A 19,517-nucleotide genomic window follows, 5' to 3' on the forward strand; every position below is an offset into this window, starting at 1 on the left:
CCTCTGTGTTCCCTTCTGTTTTAAACTACACTCAATGCAAAGTTAACGAGCGCTGACGAATGTATTGGGGACCAAATAACTGACAATTTATTGGGGACCCAAATCCTCATTTTCCCTTTTAATGAACAACCTCTACGGTGCGGAGTCACTGTTTTCAGTAGGGAATGGAGATAGGATTTTGGAAGAAGCCGGAAAGAGTGATGCGTGCTTTCTACTCTTGTATTGTCTTACCTGTCACTAGTTCCTTTTATGTGCCCATTTGTCATGCTTTTATACAGTAGTTTAGTTTCTGCTTTTATACAGTAGTTTATTTTAAGTTATAAACAATCAGGGATTTCAGCAACAAAGTTTTAGCATTCTTGAATTGTGGGTGAACTTGGGAGTGAATACGCCAGGTCTTAGTAATGGAATACAGCCTCCCACCTCTATTTTTGCTTCAGTTCTCAGGATGAGCTACTTCCCTGGCAGCTCTGGCCTGAGTAATAAGGGCTGTGGTTTTCTTGAGGTTCTCAGGAGCGTCATCGCCTCCTAGATAGACACTGCCCCGCCGCCAGGAGAAAAAGAGGCCCTTTTCTTCAGCTGCCTAGGTGGTCTGCTGGGTGTGCTGGCGATCCCTTTGGGAAACCAGGTCACTGCCTCTCCCTGGGTTTTTTTTTTTTTCTTTTTTTTTTTTTTTTTTTTTTTGGTACCTGGGATACAAGTCGGTCCTTGATCTTGCGAGGCAGGCGGCGGAACCACTGAGCTAAATCCCCGGCTTGTCCATGGGTATTTCTGAGAGAGTCAGGAGGTAACATCCACCAGGAACACCTGGGGAGAGATCGTTTTTAAGTGAGAAATTGGTATGTAGCAGTAGTTGTATTGGCAGCAGAGTGCCTTTTAATATCCTGCCTAAGAGAATGCCATTAGCTTATTCACTAAATGGTCATGAATAACTCTAGTATGGGAAATGGAAAGATGGGAAGAGGCACGGTCCTGTTGGGAAAGCATGCAAGTAATTAAGAGTCCAGTGAAGCCAGGTGTGGTGACCACACCTGTAATCCCAGCCCTGTGGGAGGCTGAGGCCAGAGATATCAATTTTGAGTCCATCCTGGGCAATTTATCGACAGACCCTGCCAGGAAAAAAAAAAAAAAAAAAAAAGGTTGGAGATGCGCTGTAGCTCAGTGTGAAGGCTCTCCTCCCACTCCACTCCCAAAAAGTCAAGTGAATACTGTTTAGAAATATGGACGATGCTCTGGGGTGATGGGAGAAGGTGAGGGGTGTGCTTTGAGAGCTGCGGCCAAAGATTGTTGAAGGGGAATTTCTCTTCCCCCTAAACGTTTTTGCAACTTTTTCTTTTTTTTGCGGTGCGGGGGATCTTATTTGGCCCAGGACCTCTAGCCTGCTTTCAAGCATGCTGGCTTCTCAGCCCACAGCTGGAGCTTTTTTAGTACCACTCTGCTAATACTTAAGGAACATCAATATGTTGCTAGTCACTGTGCGGGGGATACAAAGTCGAGTAAGACTGATTTCTGCCTTTGAGAGTTTAATGGACATGAATGTCTTAGAACTCACTGTGATCTTTCTGTTTGGGGATTCCTGGGGCTGAGGGGGAGGGTATGTGTCATTGTGGATGCATACTCTACAATTCAGAAGTGGAACAAAGGATGGGATTGTCCTCTCTGCAAGCTCATCAGGGCTTCTTGCTGGGAAGAAAGGATCTTTGAGCATATAGCTTCCAGTGTAAGGTACTGTGGAAAAATGAAGCTGGTACCGCATTGGCCTCACCAGGCTGGGTGAGGGCTGAGTGAAATGATATGCATTTGATCTGGCATAGGGTAGGCGCAGGGTGTGCGGTAGCCAGTCACAGCGCAGAAATGGTGTAGGAAACTTAAATTGGGGGCTTACACGTAGAGTTTTGAGTTGCCAGGGAGGTGAGGTGGACAAGTAAACATAGGAGGTGCCAGGTAGTTGCCAAAACAAAACAGAGGGGATTGCACTTTTTTTCTTTTTTTGGTGCTGGGGCCCCAGGGACTTCACACTGTGCCATATCCTCCGCCTTTTTTAAAACTTTTGAGATAGTTGCCCAAGCTGGGCTCCAACTTGCCGTCCTCCTGTCTGAGCCTCCCGGAGGGTTGGGATGGTAGGTGTGCCCTGCCGAGGCCTTGGATACTAGTAATCGAACTTTGGGAGAGGAGCCTTAAGAACTCCCATTGTTGACTTGACTCCCAAGACACAGGTGAACTGGTTTCCCAGAAAATAGCCATCCACTGTCTTCGCAGTAAATATTATTATTTTTGAGGCATATGCAGAAATTTTATATCACCCGCTGGAGAATTCCATTTGCAGTGCCTTTTCCCTATGTTTATTTAACTTTAACTTTTGATCTAGTTGTTTGCACTTTGACAGAAGGTCAGAGTTGACTACAACAAGAACTCCCGATGTAACAGAGACTGATGAGATCCCCATCATTTACTTTAAATATTTTTTATTTATTTATTTATTTATTTAATTGAGTTTATTGGTACATTTTAGGGATACAGTACAGTTACATTCATTGTTGGGATCATGTACCTCTACATGGCTACTTTAAATATTTTTAAAAGTTTATTTGTACATGTTTGCAGTTCATAGTGATTGGATTTGTTGTAGGCAGTTAGTACAGGTACATAAATTTAGCGTTTTTTTATTTGTTTGTTTGTTTTTTTCCTGTAGAAAATTGCCTTTTTAGAGACATGTATGTTTGTGAAATTAGGTATGGCTCCTTTGAGTCACTTTAGTCCTGGGTACAATAATAGTTGTGTAGTTTGGAAAGTCACAGTAATTTGGCTGGGGTGTAGTGTGAGATGTGGATGTGGTACGGTCAGAGCAAAGAGTTAGGAAAGGTGAGTAATCACTAAACTTCAACATCTACCAAGAATACGAACCATCAGGGAGCTCCTTACCTAATCCCTAAAATAATTCACGTTAAACAGATTAATTTGTCTAGATTGTGAGTTGACTTCCAGTTAAATGAATCCATCATTGATTGGAATCTAAGCAGTTTTCAGGGATTTGCAAACTGGTGGCTAGGATGGCCTTGGGCCAGCCAGTTTTGGTGTTGAGAGGCAAAGATGCTCTGTGCTGTGGTAATGTCTGAGGTCCTGACTGTCCTGGGCATGGTGGAAGGAAGCAAAATGATGATTCTAGGTATGTATTTATTTATTTATTTGAGACAGGGTCTCACTATGTAGTTGAGACTGACCTGGAACTCACTATGTAGCCCAGGCTGGTCTCGAACTCACAGCGATCTGCGGCTCTCTGGGGGCGATCCTCCTGCTTCAGCCTCCCAAGTGCTGGGATTACAGGCATGTGCCACCATGCCTGGCTTAGGTATTTTATTGAGTTAGTCTCACGATCTAGTCTCTCAATCCTAAATTCAAGGATCAAGACCAGTAACAGACTCAAAGGTCAGATTTGACATCCGTTTGGACTGTTAAACACACCAATGTTTACATGAACTTTGTTAAGGTTAGAAGACTTGGGGGCTGTTTCACTTCCTGTGGAATTTTCATGGTGACCTCTTTAGCAGAAGCCTCTATAGCTAGCACACACATGGGAGCCTAACGCGGTAAAGCATTGAGCTTTTTGAAAAGGTTATAACTGTAATAACAGAAAATTTCAGGTGCACAGTCCCAATATCCAATATTTCAATAGCTGTTTCTCATTTTGGTTGGTAGTATTTAGGAAAGTAGTCAGGCTCGCGCACTGTCTTCATTGTTGTGTGAAAGCAAGAGTTCAGAGTTGGAAAGTGCCTGCTCCGGTGTTTCCCGCTGCATTAGGACACGCGCTTAGAATTTGGCATCTAAGGGCTAGAGTCCTGGAAGGCCTGCGTGATCTTGGGCCCTGGCTACCTAAAATAATAACCTTTATTTGCAGTGCTGGGATTCTAACCAGAATCCTACCCACATTGGGCAAATCCTCTGCCATGGAGCTACACCCCCCCAGCCCACCATCCCAGCCCCTTAGCTTTTATTTTATTTTATTTTTTTGTGAAATTGACTAGTGTCTTCATCATCCTGGCCATAGCTCCCCGACTTCATCAACACAGAAAGCCTGTGAGAGCTCAGAAGAAAGACCCGGACAGTCATACCCTCCACATACCTCACCATTTAATCAAGCATTTTCTACACCTTTTTGGTTGTCCTTCAGCATTTTCCAAAGTGTGGCATACACAGACTTGTAGGTGCCACAGGGAGGGACATATTCAATTTTTTAGTTCTTAAGCATGAATATTGTAAGTCAGCAGTTAATAGCATAAAGCCAGCCACCAAACCCATTTTTTTTATGGCTGGATTGCTTGGAACGAGGCAAAAACAAATATTAAGTAAAACAATGAGATTAAGAAAAACTATAAACTCTGGGGATGAGTAAGAAGAGGAAAAGGCAAAAACTGTGAGCGGACAAGACCAAAAAAATTAGTTTTGGGCAAAGTTGCTTAAGATGTGAGTGTGGCACTTAGTTCCGAATAGCTCTGAGTATACTCAAGTATACCTCAGCCCACGCCTGCATGGGCCTTCAGGAAGGGCCGGGAAAATGCTGGACTTTAGGTTTTAAGCGGTGCTTTCCCCTCCTCCCCCACCCTCGGCTGTCTTGTTTGCCGGCAGTGTATATGTGCAGCTCTTTGAATATATGGCTCAATTTTGTCCTCTGCTTTCTACGAGCCATTCCCAGATGTCAAATTCCCCTATGTTCTTGTGTGACATTTTTGATATAATGATGTGACAGGAGGAAATCATTTGGCTCTATGGAGGGTCATTATTACTGTTTTCAAGTGAATCTTGCTCACAATCCATGCCTAGGGTATAGATCAAACAGCTTCACACTTACATGTATTTAATGTTTACATGTCTTCGAAAACTATGTCAACAGGGCATCCTCATAATCCCAGCTCCTTTGGAGACTGAGGCAGGAGAGTTGAAAGTTGGAGGCCAGCCCGAGCAATTAAGTTACAGTTTTTCCTCAGAAATAAAATATCAATGGGTATATTGCTCAAATGTATAGTGTCCCTGGCTCCAATCTCTAGTGCAGGGTGGGGGTAAAAAGTGTGTCAACTTGAGGGATTTTTATTTTCTTTTAATTAGTTAACTTAGTGTTGAAGATGGAATCTAGGGCCTAGAACATGATAGTCAAATACTCTAACATGGGATGATATCACCAGCCCATTTATTTCTTGATGCACCTTATGTAGTTTCTTTAACAAGTATTATAGGAATAGGAAAGTCTTGAGGTAGAGAGCGGCAGTACCACTTTGACCTAAAAAGACAAGCAGTTGAAATATACATTGGTGGTAGGTGAGTAAATCAAGAAAATATTGTTTTCATCACCAATACCTTTCATTGGATGTCTTGCACAGCACTGATGAGCTTCCTAAGCCTTCAACTGGTAATTTGCACTTTAGTCCTTGTAAATCAGTACAGGTGTTTGTTTAGAGCTTCTGCCAGGTGGTTAAAGTTAAATCAGGTCTTTAATGTTAAAAACATTATGCAGCTTTCCTGAGACTCCTACACCATTATATGGGGGGGACACTGGGATCGAACTCAGGACCTTGTGCTTGCAAGGCGGGTCGTGGCACCACAGAGCTAAATCCCCAGCCCTACACCACTGTATTTTGCAGATGGTGGTAAAATGCATTTTATAATAATGAATGTTTGCCTTTCAGATTAACGTTTCACCTAACCAGGATATTCCTGAGTGTGGTTTCTGTTTATGTTCTTCTGTACTGTTTGGAGACTGAAGTGCATGATGACAGTAACTTTCCTTTTTGTTTTTTCCCTGTTTTGGAGTGCTGAGGATGGAACCCAGGGCTGTAGCATAAGGAGTGCATGCTCTGCCAATGAGCTGTATACTGAGCCTCTGTGAGTAAAACATTTGTACTCTCTGAAAGCAGACTGGCCAAAAAATTTCAAATCATACCATTAATCATGACAAAAACCTTATGGACATGTCCCTGAATATAAATAATTTACTTAATATGTATTTTTGAACATAGGCTTGCATTAATACTGTAGTTATTATTTCTATTATAAACAGCCATATAAAATATATACATTATGTTTACAGGAAACACATGGCAACATCCTTGGAAATTTTAATTGTAGTGTGCATCGTATGTGACTATGAGACTAAATATGAGGTCAAGTCGGAGGTACTTAGAGTGAATGTATGTAACCCATTGTTGGAAAGAATTATTAGGATAGTTGTTTTTGCTGGTAACAGTTACCAGGCTCTAATGAGTGGATAATAATTAAAATCCAGTTATGTATTTGCTATTGTAGTACTCTACCATAAAGAAAGACAAAATCAAGTTATTTGTAGGAAAATGGATGCACTTTGAGACCATAATGTTAAGTGAAATAAATCAGACACATAAGCTTAAAATCACATGATTTCTGGTATATGAGAAACCCAAAATAGAAAGAAAGAGCAAAGTGAAAGATAATAGTGTTAGGTAAAAAGCCGAAAAGCAGGAGCAGACCAGGACCATAACAAGCCTTTATTATTATGGGGAGGATCTGCCAGGCTGTCTCTGAACAAGAGAGAGAGAGCAACATGGCAGAACAGGGAGCTGCTTTTATAGGAGCCGGGTGGGGTGGAATGATGTGGTGGCTAGTGATTGGGGGAGCTTGTGACATCACTAGGAGGGGATTATGTCATCACTAGTTAGGGTCCTCTTAAGTTGAGGGAAATCAAATGGGAAGGGGAACAAGGGATGGGAGGGGTGAAAAAGAGAATTGGGAGAAAAAAGATGGAGGTAAAGCTTTTGCAAATGAGAGGAGGACCAAGGATTGGAAGGAGCTGAAGAGAGCAGAGGGGAGGAGGACAAAAAAAGAATTCCGATGTGCTATGTATATATGCCAACCCCCCAGAGTAAATGTGATCACATACTGCCAACATTTACTAATAAAAATAAAAATTTAAAGAAAAGAAATCTTTGGTAGAATTGTGAGAATATGGTACATGCGTTGGATTTGGTCCCTGGACTTGAAGTTGAAGAGGGCAAACATGCTTTTTAGTTATAGGTAGGAATGTCTGACTCCTTCTGGGACCTATGGTCTTTCCAGGAGGAAATAATGTCCCAAATGTAGCTGTTTCCATTCCCTGAGAGCCATTCATTGTCAGAGTATTAAAGGAAGTGCTCAGAGGCAGGAGGAGCGGCTGTTTTTTGCCTTACAAGGAGAACCGTATCACCTGAGAACCTGGGTGACTGGAGTTTCACCCCGGGGAAAGAGGGAGTCAGTAATGTACAATTAGACAACTGGCCTGCTCTTAATCTATATGAGACTGTTCTAAATATAGCTGGCAAGACAGAATGAAATTGAGAGAGTTAATTAGCAAAACACAACATTCCTGTTTTTGAAAAGAATGAATCATGGAGAAGGAACTTTGCAGTGAGCTCAGTTTCAGAGGCCCGCTTCCTTGCCCTTCTTCAGCCTGGTGGAGTCAGCTGCTTTCACCCCGAGGACTGGCTGGGATGCACCTGCCGGTGTTTCCTCCAGTCTTATCTGTCTGCTACATGCCGTCAGTTACTTCCTGTAAGCCACGGGCCACGCCCTGCTCTGAGTCATCTTGGTCAGCTCAGAGACTGTCTGGGCAATGAACACGTCCACCATGTCCTTACTATGTGGTTTGGATTTGAGAGGCCTTGTGGCCTGAAGTAGCATAAATTAGAGATTGAGATTTTGAAGACTTAAATTCTTGACATTTGTATAATGGGTGGAGAATATTTTGTGAGCAATAAATCTTACAAAAATTGTAGAATTGGGCCTGTGGATTTAGCTTAGTGGTGGCGCCACCTGCCTCGCAAGCACAAGGTCCCAAGTTCAATCACCAGTACAAAAAAAAATTGTAGAATTAATATCCAGACACTTTTTGGAATGGCATTAGAGGCAGCATCGCCGTACCACTCATTAGCTAGGCGACTGAGCGAATGAAGTCTCCCTACTTAAACTCCAGTTCTCAGTTTCTTATAGTCCAGTGACGGCGAAACTTTGCCACACATGCTGCAGTCGCTGTTATCATTGAAAGCTAAAAGGTTTAGCATCGCTGTTATAGTCGGTAGTCTCTAGAGTTTTTTGTGATACTTAAGATTCTGAGCCATTCTGAGCCTTCTCCGTGGCTAGTGTATTTTCTGCTAGTTCTCAGCATCTTAGAATGCTTTCTTCCTCCTTCAACTATTTTGTTGGTTTCCTTTCTGTTTTTCTTTTAAAAAGAGATTGAATTGATTGTCCTTTAAAGGTAGTTGTTTGGTAAAGACAACCTGAAAACCTAGCTCATGGACTGATGGAAAGATCTGTTACTCATTTGCAGCTTAAATAATGTACCAGTGCAGTACATGCTAGATTCTCTTGCTTACTCCCAAGCCAGGAACCACAATCATCTTGCTTGTTGTGCGTGAGTGTTTGTGTGTGTGTGTGTGTGTGTGTGTGGTATTGGGTATTGAACCCAGTGCCTTGCATGGAACTACATCCCCAGTCCTTTCAATTTGAGGCAGGGTCTTGCTAAGTCACGAAGTAGCCCATGCTGGGCTCTAATTTGCCATCTTCTTGCCTCAGCCTCCCAGAGTGCTAGTATCCCAGGTGTGCAACATTTCACCCAGCATTGCCCTGTTTATTGAGAGTGTTCTGGGTTCTCTTCCTCCCCGTCACTCCCAGTCAGTGCTGCACATGGACTTCTCCCAAGGGACCACATGGAAGCCTCATGTAGCCTGAGCACAGAAAAGGAAGCAGGCCTGCAGTTGAGAGCCTTTCCAAATGGGCTGCAGACGAGCCTACTGGTTATTGTCCCCAAACCACACCGGCTGACGTGAAAGCTCCTGCTGTCATCAGGTTTCAGCCTGACTCCAGGCGCATCTGAGTCCAGCATAAATTCAGACATAGCCCTTTGCCTTCCTTGGGCTGCTCTGTTCAGTGTCTGGGTGAGTTTTAAGAGGGGAGAGAGATTTGTGGCATCTTCAACACCCCTTGACGTTTTCCAGAAATGGAATTGAAAACATTTGTGCTATTCCTTCTGGTGTTATTGTTACAGTCTAAAAACAGGCCAGTAGCAACACATTGAAATGAAGAGGTTCTGAGTTCCTCTTGAATATTTTGGTGGCCACCTTCCTTGCATAGCTGAGATGGGAATTTTATGCATTCATTTTTGCGGTCTGAGGGATCCAACCTAGGATCCTGTGCATGCTAAGCAAGTGTGCCACTGAGCTGTATCCCCAGCCCTAAATGCAAATTTTAATAAAAAATCTAGGAGAAATATTTAGTCTACTTATTCTTCTTAAGGCACAGTTTGGCAGTGACTGTGGGGAGTGAAGGGTCAGGAAGAAGCAGAAAAGGTAGACTTAATTTTGAAGAACTGGAGCTAAAAACTTTGCCTGAAATGCTTCCAAGAAATATTTCCCAGAAAAAGTGTTATCTAGGGTTTGTCCTCCAGAGCCTGCTTGCTTATTCATAATGAAGCACTTTTTTTTTTATATATATCAGGGATCGAACTCAGGACCTTGTGCTTGCCAGGCAGGTAAGGTGCCACTGAGCTAAAGTGGCCTATGAAGCACTTTCTGTGTTACCATTTTTGAATTGTTTCATTGATGTAAAGTTCATACTAACATTTAAATTTACATTTGAATCTCAAGTGCAGAGGCTGATGGATTTCTTTTTTGTGCCAAAACTCAGGATTTTTTTTGTTATTAAATCTACCATCTTAACTATTTCACAGTGCTAATTCTTTGGCACATTAGTATATTCACAGTATATGTGCAACTACCACCGTTATCTAGTTCCACAGTCGTACGAGCTTTTCTGTAAGTGTATTCACCTGTATGAATACTATCTAGAACCAAAAAGTAAAACTTTCCATTATTCTGGAAGCTTCTGTCTTGCCATTTATCTGTTACCCCCACCCACACAGGAACCTCTCTTTTCAGACTTCATATGATGAAATAGTTTTGTTTGACCTTCACAGGGCCCATATGAATCAAATCATCAGTTAATATCTGGATTCTCACTTAATATCTGTGAAATCCATCCTTGTTACTATGTGAGAATCTGCAGTTCTTTGTTGCTTTAGAAGTATTCTATTTACATGTATTTATCATAGTTTGTTCTTCTGTTGATGGATATTTGAGTTGCTTTCCAGATTTTTTGGCTATTATGAATAAAGCTGCTATGAAAATTGCCTACACATTGTTTTGAGGATGATTATATTCTTTTTTCTTATGTGTAAATTTCACGGACTAGAACTCCTGGGTGATAGGTTAGGGATACGTTTTACTTTCATTTTATAACTTTGAAGTCACACAGACCTGGGTGTGTGAATTCTTTTGTCCTGTCTCTTGTTTCCTTGGCCTTGGACAATTACATTTTTCCTCATGTTTGTTTTTCTCAGCTGTAGTGCAGACGTCATATACTGTACCTGGTGATTCAGGGTTCAGTCAGAAACTGCATGCCATTCCTACTACTGTGTTTCTAGAAGAGAGTGGAGTGGGAAGGCTGTTGTGGTGAGAGCCAGAGGCCCACCCTGGCTTTCAGAATTGCCCCACAGAAAGTCAGGGAGTCCCTTCCCCCAAATCTCCCCTCGGCCTGCCCACCCATGGCAGCCTGAGGTGGCTGAGGTGGCGGGGAGCCTCCAGATGGCTTGTGTCTTGGAAGTCCAGCTTTGCCACTGTAGCGCTAGGAAAAAAAGAAACAAAGGACTCTGCTGGCCGCACCCTTCCTGATCTTGAATATGTGCGCACCCCTTCAGCAGAATCTCCTGGGCAAAGGGGTTTGGGGGCTTCTGTGTCTGATAGAAACAGAAGCTCAGGGCCAGCACCCAGAAAAGGCCAGGAAACTCCCCAAGGTTGCTGTGAGGTGTTTCGTTAGTGCCAGGGTTATGGTTTCTTATTTTCATCTTGTTCTGGGAGAACTCCATGGGGACCGAGCACCAGACTGATCTCCAGAGCGCATGCTCAGAATCCTCCTTTGCTTTTAGTCACCTGGTGTGGCACAGGTGCTGCTGCTGCGCAAGCTGCCGGCCCTGAAGGTGCTGTTTCTCGGGGAGGACCTTGATGTCTCACCTATGCTCAGATTCTAGGTACTGTACCGGAGGAGTTAACTTGGAAAGTTCTCTTTTACAGTCTAGAGCTGTAACTCAGTGGGAGAGTGCCTGCCCAGTGTGCATGTGGCCCAGTTTACATCCGCAGTACCACACACAAAAAAAAAAGAAGAAGAAGAGAAAGAAATCATGATTTCCAAGCCTACAAGTTAATGTGGCTTAATTCTAAGAACTGCTGCTTTGATGTCTAACTTTGTGAAACCTAATAAATGCTTTTTTTTGGTACCGGCGATCGAACTCGGGTCCTTGCACTTGTGAGGTATGTGGTGGCACCACTGAGCTAAATCCCTGGCCCTAAGTGGTTTCTTTGTAAGTCATTCTGATCTGGTAGTTTTTATAAAGTAAAAGGTAGCATATAAAATCGGGTTTATAATGTGCTCCATTTTTCTTCCTGTCTTTTAACTTTTGTATTTTGACCAATGAAATGGGAAGAGATTGAGTGTTTTCCTAGGTGTCCCTCAAAATCTCATGCTGACAGAATGCTGTAGTCCACCAAAATGTTTAACAGTAGTGTCTGTCCTCTTTCTAGTTTGTTTTATTAAATTTGAGCTATAATGTACTGCTTTAAAGATGTTTAAAAATCCTCTACTTCCGGGAAGCGGTCTTACAGCCTTTGCACTGAATTGCATTCCCAGCCAAACCCCCGTTGTTTTTTTTATGTTTGTCGCATGGTCTTGCTTAGTTGCCCGAACTGGGCTCTAACTTGTCTTCTCCCTGCTTTGGTCTCCCAAAGTTCTAGGACTGTAGCGATGTTTAAAAAGGTGTTTAAAAATCTTAAATCGCTTCTGGCAGTGTTCTCTCTGTCAGTGTGGCAAGAAATAAGTTTTTAACTTTGGAATGTCAGCACATCTCTCTCATTCAAGGAATCTTCCCTATAATTCTTCCCTACTTACTATGCATTACTGTGTTAAGGTGGTTAGCTAAAAAGAGTGAACATTTTATTTTATTGGGAAATGTATTGCATAATGATTGCATTCATAGAACATTATATGTTAGCCTTCTGTGTACAGTCCTACTTCTGAAGGCTTTTTGCAAAGAAATGTAAAGTATTTAGAGCTCAGATTTCTAGTGCAAGATAAGCATGACCAGTAACTGTTTTAGATGGGGGGTTAGCAGTTAGAGGGAGGTGGCTATTTGCAGAGTTTACTTAAATTTTATTGTGCAAGAAATATATTTTTTTTCCTCATTGAGTTTATTGGTACATTTTAGGTATACAGTACAGTTACATTCATTATTGGTATCTTGTACCTTTCCATGACAGGTCTTGGTTCTCATTTTTTCCCCTTGTCCCTGCCCTCCCTTCACCCGCTGCAAGAAATATATTGACAGAATCCCATTTTATCTCTTTCACTCTGGGCTTTGAGTCGGCTAGGGCTAACAGTGGACGTCCAAATCGTTTACAGTAGGTGATACAATGAACAAAGGGTTCATTGTTTGGAGAGTGGAAAGTAGAGCCAGAGGAGGGTGTCTCGTGGCCACTGACCTAATTTACTCTCTGAGCAGAAATGCTTCATTGAAAAAAATACATACTCATATATATAATAATGTATTATTTTAATATATTATTTATAATAATTAGAATATATATCATATATATGTATTATTTTCCCCCGCTTCATTGCCAGACATCAGCCCAGGGATTCAGATTTGCTAGGCAAGTCCTCTAGCACTGAGCTACATTCCTATCCAAGTGGGGGTCTGTATGAATATATATAATATAATATTATGTATATTAATATATACGTATATATCCCCCACCTAGAAGTCTATAAATATTTCAGCTTGTAGTGTGACAGCTTGAGGAAGAGATCTGTGAGGTTGCATTGTGTACTTTTGAATAGCACAGACTTTATTTTTATTTGACAGTATCCTTTAAAAAAACTCAGTCAAGGGCTAGGATCATAGCTCAGTGGCGCCTTGCCAGCCTGGCAAGCTCAAGGTCTTGAGTTCAATCCCTGGTAACCCTCCAATCCCCAAATTCAGTCAAGTTATAGTGTGAACTGATAATCCCCAACATTTAAGGGTTTAAGAAAGGCAGCTGAAGTTGCATCTTCTTCCTCTTTAGTTCTTTGAACTTTCCCACTCTTGGGAATTGGTTAGTCACTTAGCTTTTAAAGATGAATTTCTCTGCGGGAGTTTCTGCTGAAAAAGGTGGGGGAAGAGAACTGGGTAAAAAATAAAATCAGACTGGGTGTGGTGGTGCATGTGTTGGCGCTCCCAGCTCCTTGCTGGAGCCTCGGAGTTCAAGGCAAGCTTGGGCAATATGGTGAGACCCTTATCTCAAAAAGATATGGGATTAAAATAGCTGGAAGTGGTGAGTACAGCCTCCTACTCTCAGCACTGTGGGAGGCCGAGGCAAGAGGATGGAAAGTTTGAGCAACTTCACAGCTTATCAAGACTGTCTTAAAAAAAGAGGGACAGGGTTGTGGCTCAGGCTGACGTCCTGAGGTTCAATCCCCACCACCACTACTACTACTACTACAAAAAAAGCTTCAGACGTTGCTCAATTTTAGAATACTGTATATGTGATTTACTTTGTCTAGAAAACATAACGGCAATACCTTGCTCTTTACAGTTAGCACAGGGAGAGTATTTGCGGTCTGCACGCTCTGTTTCGAAGACTCTCTCGCCTGTTAGTAGAGTGAGATGGTCATGTCCCTGTCTCTGTCTTTGTGCAGTCTCACCAGGCTACACGGTAAGCTCCGAGTCACAATTGCATTGTTGTTGGTGACTGGATGGTTAAATACAAATGCTGACCTAGTGGAATTATATCCTAACGATGAACTGTCTTAAAAAAGAGCAGTACTATATATCCCTCCAGATAGTTACTGAACTTACTCTGTAGGGTCATGGCTTTTGCAGTGCAGGGGCACAGAAACTTTGGTCTGTCCCCTGGTCCCGTCTGTTCCAACTGAAGTATGCTGGCTACGTCAGTGTAGTCAGCTGTCCTGTCTTTCCGCAGAGTTAGCAGCATGAGTGACTGGAAGAGCGTCCCCGTAATGAACTGGGAAATCATGGGCTGCAGTCCTGTTAGGATGAAACTTGGGTGCATGTGTTTAGACTTTCCCAAGAGCAGGGTGATGTAGTCGGGAGGGTACAGAACCCCAGGCCTGGACTCTGCCTAGTATTGAGGAGAGATTCATTTTAACCTCAAGAGGGCTGACGATGGCTCTGGAGGACAGGGATAGTTCTCTGAATTCCTTCCAGCGAGGCACAGAACAGCTGCTAAGTAAACGAAGGAAGGTGAAAGGGAGAGGAAGAAGGTAGGTCCGAGAGGACTGGAGTGACAAGCAGGGGTGTGTTTGTCTTCTCCCTTCTTGTCCCACTTCTTTTTCCTCCTCCTCCCTCGCCCTTTCCTTTTCCCTCTCCTCCCATCTTTAGAACGGACAAGTCAGTCATGTCCTTACAGGGCACGCGTGATGTATGGATCTGGTGTACGTGCTCTTTCCCCTTCTCCTCCGTGCCTCCTGTCCTTGGAAGAAGCTCCTTACAGGAGGGTGCAGGCCGTGTGGATCTGCTGCTCTTTGATACTGGACCAGTGCATGAATGGAGCTTCCCTCCATGTGTCCAGTACATTTCTTGAATATCAGGACTTTCCCAGTGCGCATGGGTTTTTTTTTTTTTTTTTTTTTTTTTTTTTTTGCGGGGGGTGAGACAGGATCTTGCTATGTAGCTCAGGCTGGCCTTGACCTCACTGTGTAACTCACGCTGGCCTCAAACTCAGGGATCCTCCTGTCTCAGCCTCCCAAATGCTGAGATTACAGGTATGCACCACCACACCCTGCGTGTGCACGTTAATCCTCCTGACAAAAGAAGTTAATCGGCCATTTTGAGGTTTATCTGCAACAAGATTTTTATTTCAGTGCAGCTTCCCCTGCTGTATATGATTAGGAGGTGTGAACAAGTTCAGATTTCAGTTCTGCTAAAAATATAACAAAATGCTACCAAAACTGAGTGTGGGTCACTGAATTGACGTAACTTTTAGATAACTTGCAGCGTTGTCTCCCCCTAAGATGAATGCTAATGACAGAGCAGAGGACAGGGGTACAGGAGTGGAGGAAGGGGGGGAGGCTTTCCCAGAGCTGACTGGGCACCGTGGCAGCATCAGGGCCCGCAGACCCTGCGTGTCGGGCTCCACTGTGGATTTTGCAGAAGTGTAGGCTGGCGGTTGGCAAACTGCAGCCTGCCGCCTGCTGCTTCTCTGTTCTCCATTTCCTAGCTAAGAACTACTCTTACATTTTCAGGGTTACATTTCAGATGGTTATAAAGGTCACAGTCAGACTCAACCTTTTGCTTCCTCTGGTTTCAGTTGCAGTCTGAAGACATTAAACGGCACATTGTAGAAATAATTCATAAGTTGTGAATGCATTTTGCTATAGTGTATGGCTATGTTTATTATTGTTACTGTCTTAGTGTGCCCAATCTATAAACTTTATGATGGGTACCTACGTATAAGAAAACACAGTATTTATAAGGTTTGGTGCTATCTGTGGTTTCAGTGTCCGTTGGGGTCTTGAACGCCCCCCTCAGAGCAGAGGGGCTGCTGTGTGCTATCATCCTCACTTTCGCCTGGCTGCCCGCACTGTGGCCCTTAAAGGGAGTCTGGGAAGCCCTTGCTGTCCCCTGTAGACAGGGTGCTCAGTTCATCCCCTGGTTCGAGGTCTGGGACTAGCAGGTGAGGACTTGGGTTTATGGGCGGTACACTCCTGTGTGTAGGCCCCCTTGTCTGCCGGAGAAGGAGGGAAAGGGGTCCGGCCTGCGTGCCGGAGGCTGGTTTGTGTCTCGTTTCAGTCTAGGAAGCCATCCAGTTACAAGGACCTTTGAGGAATAACAAATACAGGTTTTCTGGGGGTTAAGTGGTGACATAATGTAAGAAAATGTAGAGTGTCCTTCAAAGCACATTTTGTTTTTAGCCTGAGGAAAGGCCATTAAACTGAAGTGATCAAGCATTTCTGCTCGTGTTTTGGAAATTATTTCTTTGGATTCCAGCTTTGGGACATATAGTGTCTGTTGTTTTCCTAGGGCATTAGCTGTTTCATTCCTAAACACTTCATTATTTCCTGTCAGAGGAAACTTCAGAGTAACAAAAAAGCATTGGGCTGAGATGAATGTCAGTCTTAAGGAAACGTACAGTACGGGAGAAATTAGTGATGTTCTGGTGGCTCAGAAGATTTGGAAGGACTCCGGGTAGATAGTCATCTCGGGGACTGGTATCCCAGCTCACTTAACTACCATCATTCCTGTTCTGTGCTAGGGCTTTCTACATTTCAGCAACAAATAGTGTTTGAGAGCAGGGACTGCATCTTTGTTTTTAGTGCACAATAGATACTTAAATGTTGAATGACTAAATGCAGTCTAATTTTAAAACTTCACTAATTTGTATCACTTATCATTCATTGGCCCTTTTTAGAGTGGGGCTTCTTAGTAATGGAAACACCCCTCATTTGTGTGGTACTTTACAGTGTATAAAAATCATATAAGATTGTCATTGATCCTCCCAAAAATAGTATAAGAAGGGCACTTGCAGGGATGCTCAAAGAACCTCTGAGTCAGGCAGCTCGTTAGTGATAATTCAGGGACTTGAACTACTTGCCAACCAGAGCCGCTGGATAAAGTGTGGTGTGCTGTGTTGTCTGTGCTTCGGTCCCCAGCACCCAAGAGGGAGCACAAACCTGTCACCTTGGTGACTGCAGAAGTCCTGCTTGGGTTTTCTTTCAGGTGTGCCCTTAGTAATTAATGCCTTACTCTGGCGGGTGCACGCGTTTCTCAGAACACCACGTAACCATTTCTCCTGTGTGTACAGACATCAGGTTCTCACCTCCTCAGTGATGGGGTACGGGGAGCTTTGGTACCCCTTGTGGACAATGCAGCTCTTCACTGCTGCTGAAACCCTGGCTGGACCACTGGAGAAAACCATTACTGCTCATAGGATTGAGCGCCAGGACCTCCTTCTTTGTTCTCACCTCCTATGTCCAGTACCCGTCCAGCCAGCAGCCTAGCTTTTATTTCTTCCCTGGCTTTCAGCAAAATGAGGATTGGACTCCGTTATGTAAAAAGCACAGATCCATCTGGGCCTTTGATCTACATCTGATTTAATAATCACAGCTGGAGACCATGGTGTCTCTGAGACTCGGCCTCCCTCCTGGGCACCACATCTGCCTTGTTCTGTGTCCATTGATACCATCCTTGTCCCTCCTGCCTCCGCTGGCTGTGCTCCTGCTTCCCCAGAGGCGGTGAGATGGGAACTCCTCCTGATCTCCCTAGAGTCCAGTTCCTTTCATTTTAGATCTTTCCCTTCATAGCCTATCATAGTTTTAGACAGTTGTTGACTGGTTCCTTGTTTTACTAGGGGACATCCCCATCCCCCCACTAGCCTATGAGCACCGTGAAAGCAGGGACCCTGTGCATTATAGATGCTCTGTAATTGACATGGGCTGACATCTACATAAGTCTGTCATCCTAAGTTGAAAACCCTAAAGTAAAAAAAGCATGTCAACCCCTTACCTACATCAGCAGTTGCACAACACACTAGATTATCAGTTGTTGGCCCTTGAGATCTCCTGGCTGGCTGACTGGGACAGAGAGAGAAACTTGGGAAAAGATAAAAAATCCAAATTGGAAATGAAGTCTCCTGAATTTGCCTTGCTTTCATATCATTGTAAAGTTGTTGCCCAAGGCTGGCTCATTTTGCATGATTAGCAGTTTGCAAGTCTGTAGTGCCATGCCTCTGCGAGAGGGTTTATTCACGAGGTACCAATTGTTGAGAAAGGGGACAAGTTTGCATCCCACTCCTTTGAGGTAGGGGTGGCGTTAGAGGCATTTAGGGGTTAAAGAAACAGTGTGATGTAAGGCATGTGGAAATGGGAAAGGGGCCTGGAGATGAAATAATCTGTATGTGAACAGATGTAATGGCATCACAGGACCCTTCAGTGGCATGCCACCAGAATGAAGGTTTTGGCTCTCTGAGGGCAGAAGGTCACCCACTGGACTCTTGAACAGGCTCAAGAGAAGTGTTTGGTGGCTTCCGCTGGTTTGCAGAGGTAGACAAGGCTACCTCTGAATTCATGTAAGAGCGCTTCAAACATAGCATGGTGACGATCCCTCAGAGGTGTTACAGTAAAGCCAATGGAGGCCTAGTACTGTATTATTTAACTAAGCGACTTCCAGAATTAGTGATGGAAGTAAGTGAAGACAGACGGCACATTCAGTATTTCCCTCACTTTCAAAGTTGAAAATCATGGAGGAGACAAAGAAATGGAGGAAAGCGAGGGGAAGGGGACAGAAAAAGAATTAAGATGTATTATGTACATGTGCTGGTTTCCTACAGTGAGTATATATAATCATTATGTACTGTGAACACGTTCTGATAAAAATAAAACTTTTAAAAAGTTGAAAATTGTTAAGTTGGGGAACATCCGTATATTCATTGTTTAATCCCTGGTGGGACACAGTACAAAACAGATGCTTAATAAACATGTATCAAGCCAACCAAGAAATGGATTCCCTTTGCTTTTGTTTTTTGAGATGGGGGGGTCTCACTATGTAGCCTAAGCTAGACCTGAACTCAAAATCTTCCTGCTGTAACCTTACTGGTGTTGGGTACCTCACCATGCCAGACTGGGTTCCTTCCTTTCTTTTTTTCCTTTGATGTCAGGGATCGAACTCAGGACCTTGTGCTTGCATGGCAGGCACTGTGCCACTAAGCTAAATCCCCAGCCCATGGGTACCTCTTTCTAACTCCTGTAGCGCTTTCCCCAGGAAGTTATATTCCACCATGCTAGTTAGGACCAGTGCTCAGCGGTTAGAACATGCTGTTTTCCAGTTTCTGGGTCTCTTAAGATTCCCGTCAGTTTTCCACAGCACCCAGAGCAGGGCCTGAAACTTCACTGAGTGTCGATTGATTTTAATATGCTTTTGTGTTATTTTAGTAAGCATTTTATGTTACTGAACAAAAAGTAAAATGTGATTGTTTGCTTTTATCTTTTCCTGTTTGCAGATGTACCATGGCTCTTACAGAAGCTATAGTGGAAGGGTTTTATTATAATAGTTACCAAAGACCATTTCTTTCAACTACATTTTGAATTTTTTAGTTTTAAATTCAGGGAATCAGCCGTCTCTCCTTTTGAATTTCTACATCACTGTGCCACCTAGTGGAATAGTCATCTACAGGCATTGGTCTTCACCTATGTTGTAATATGTTGTTCTACAAAAGGGCAAAGTTGGGTGCCTTTGTACTTTAAAATAGCACACTCTGTCAATGGTTTTTTGTTACTGGACACATGGCTTTTTTGAAAGGAGCTCAATAATGTGTAATTTGGAAATTTGAAAAGTTACCGATAAGGGCCGGGGATTTAGCTCAGTGGTTCTGCTGCTTGCCTCACAAGCACAAGGTCCCAATTTCAATCCCTGGTACCAA

At 43.3% G+C, this 19,517-nt stretch overlaps 1 protein-coding gene across 3 annotated transcripts in view; it reads left to right on the forward strand.

The window, feature by feature from the left end:
* Tjp2 (tight junction protein 2) overlaps positions 1-19,517 on the forward strand; it is a 165,136-nt gene that overhangs the window by 78,362 nt on the left and 67,257 nt on the right. The gene's annotated exons all lie outside the window — the stretch shown is intronic.

Source organism: Fukomys damarensis, unplaced genomic scaffold (genome assembly GCF_012274545.1).
Source record: "Fukomys damarensis isolate Sample0158 unplaced genomic scaffold, DMR_v1.0_HiC HiC_scaffold_31, whole genome shotgun sequence".
In the NCBI taxonomy this organism is placed as follows: domain Eukaryota; kingdom Metazoa; phylum Chordata; class Mammalia; order Rodentia; family Bathyergidae; genus Fukomys; species Fukomys damarensis.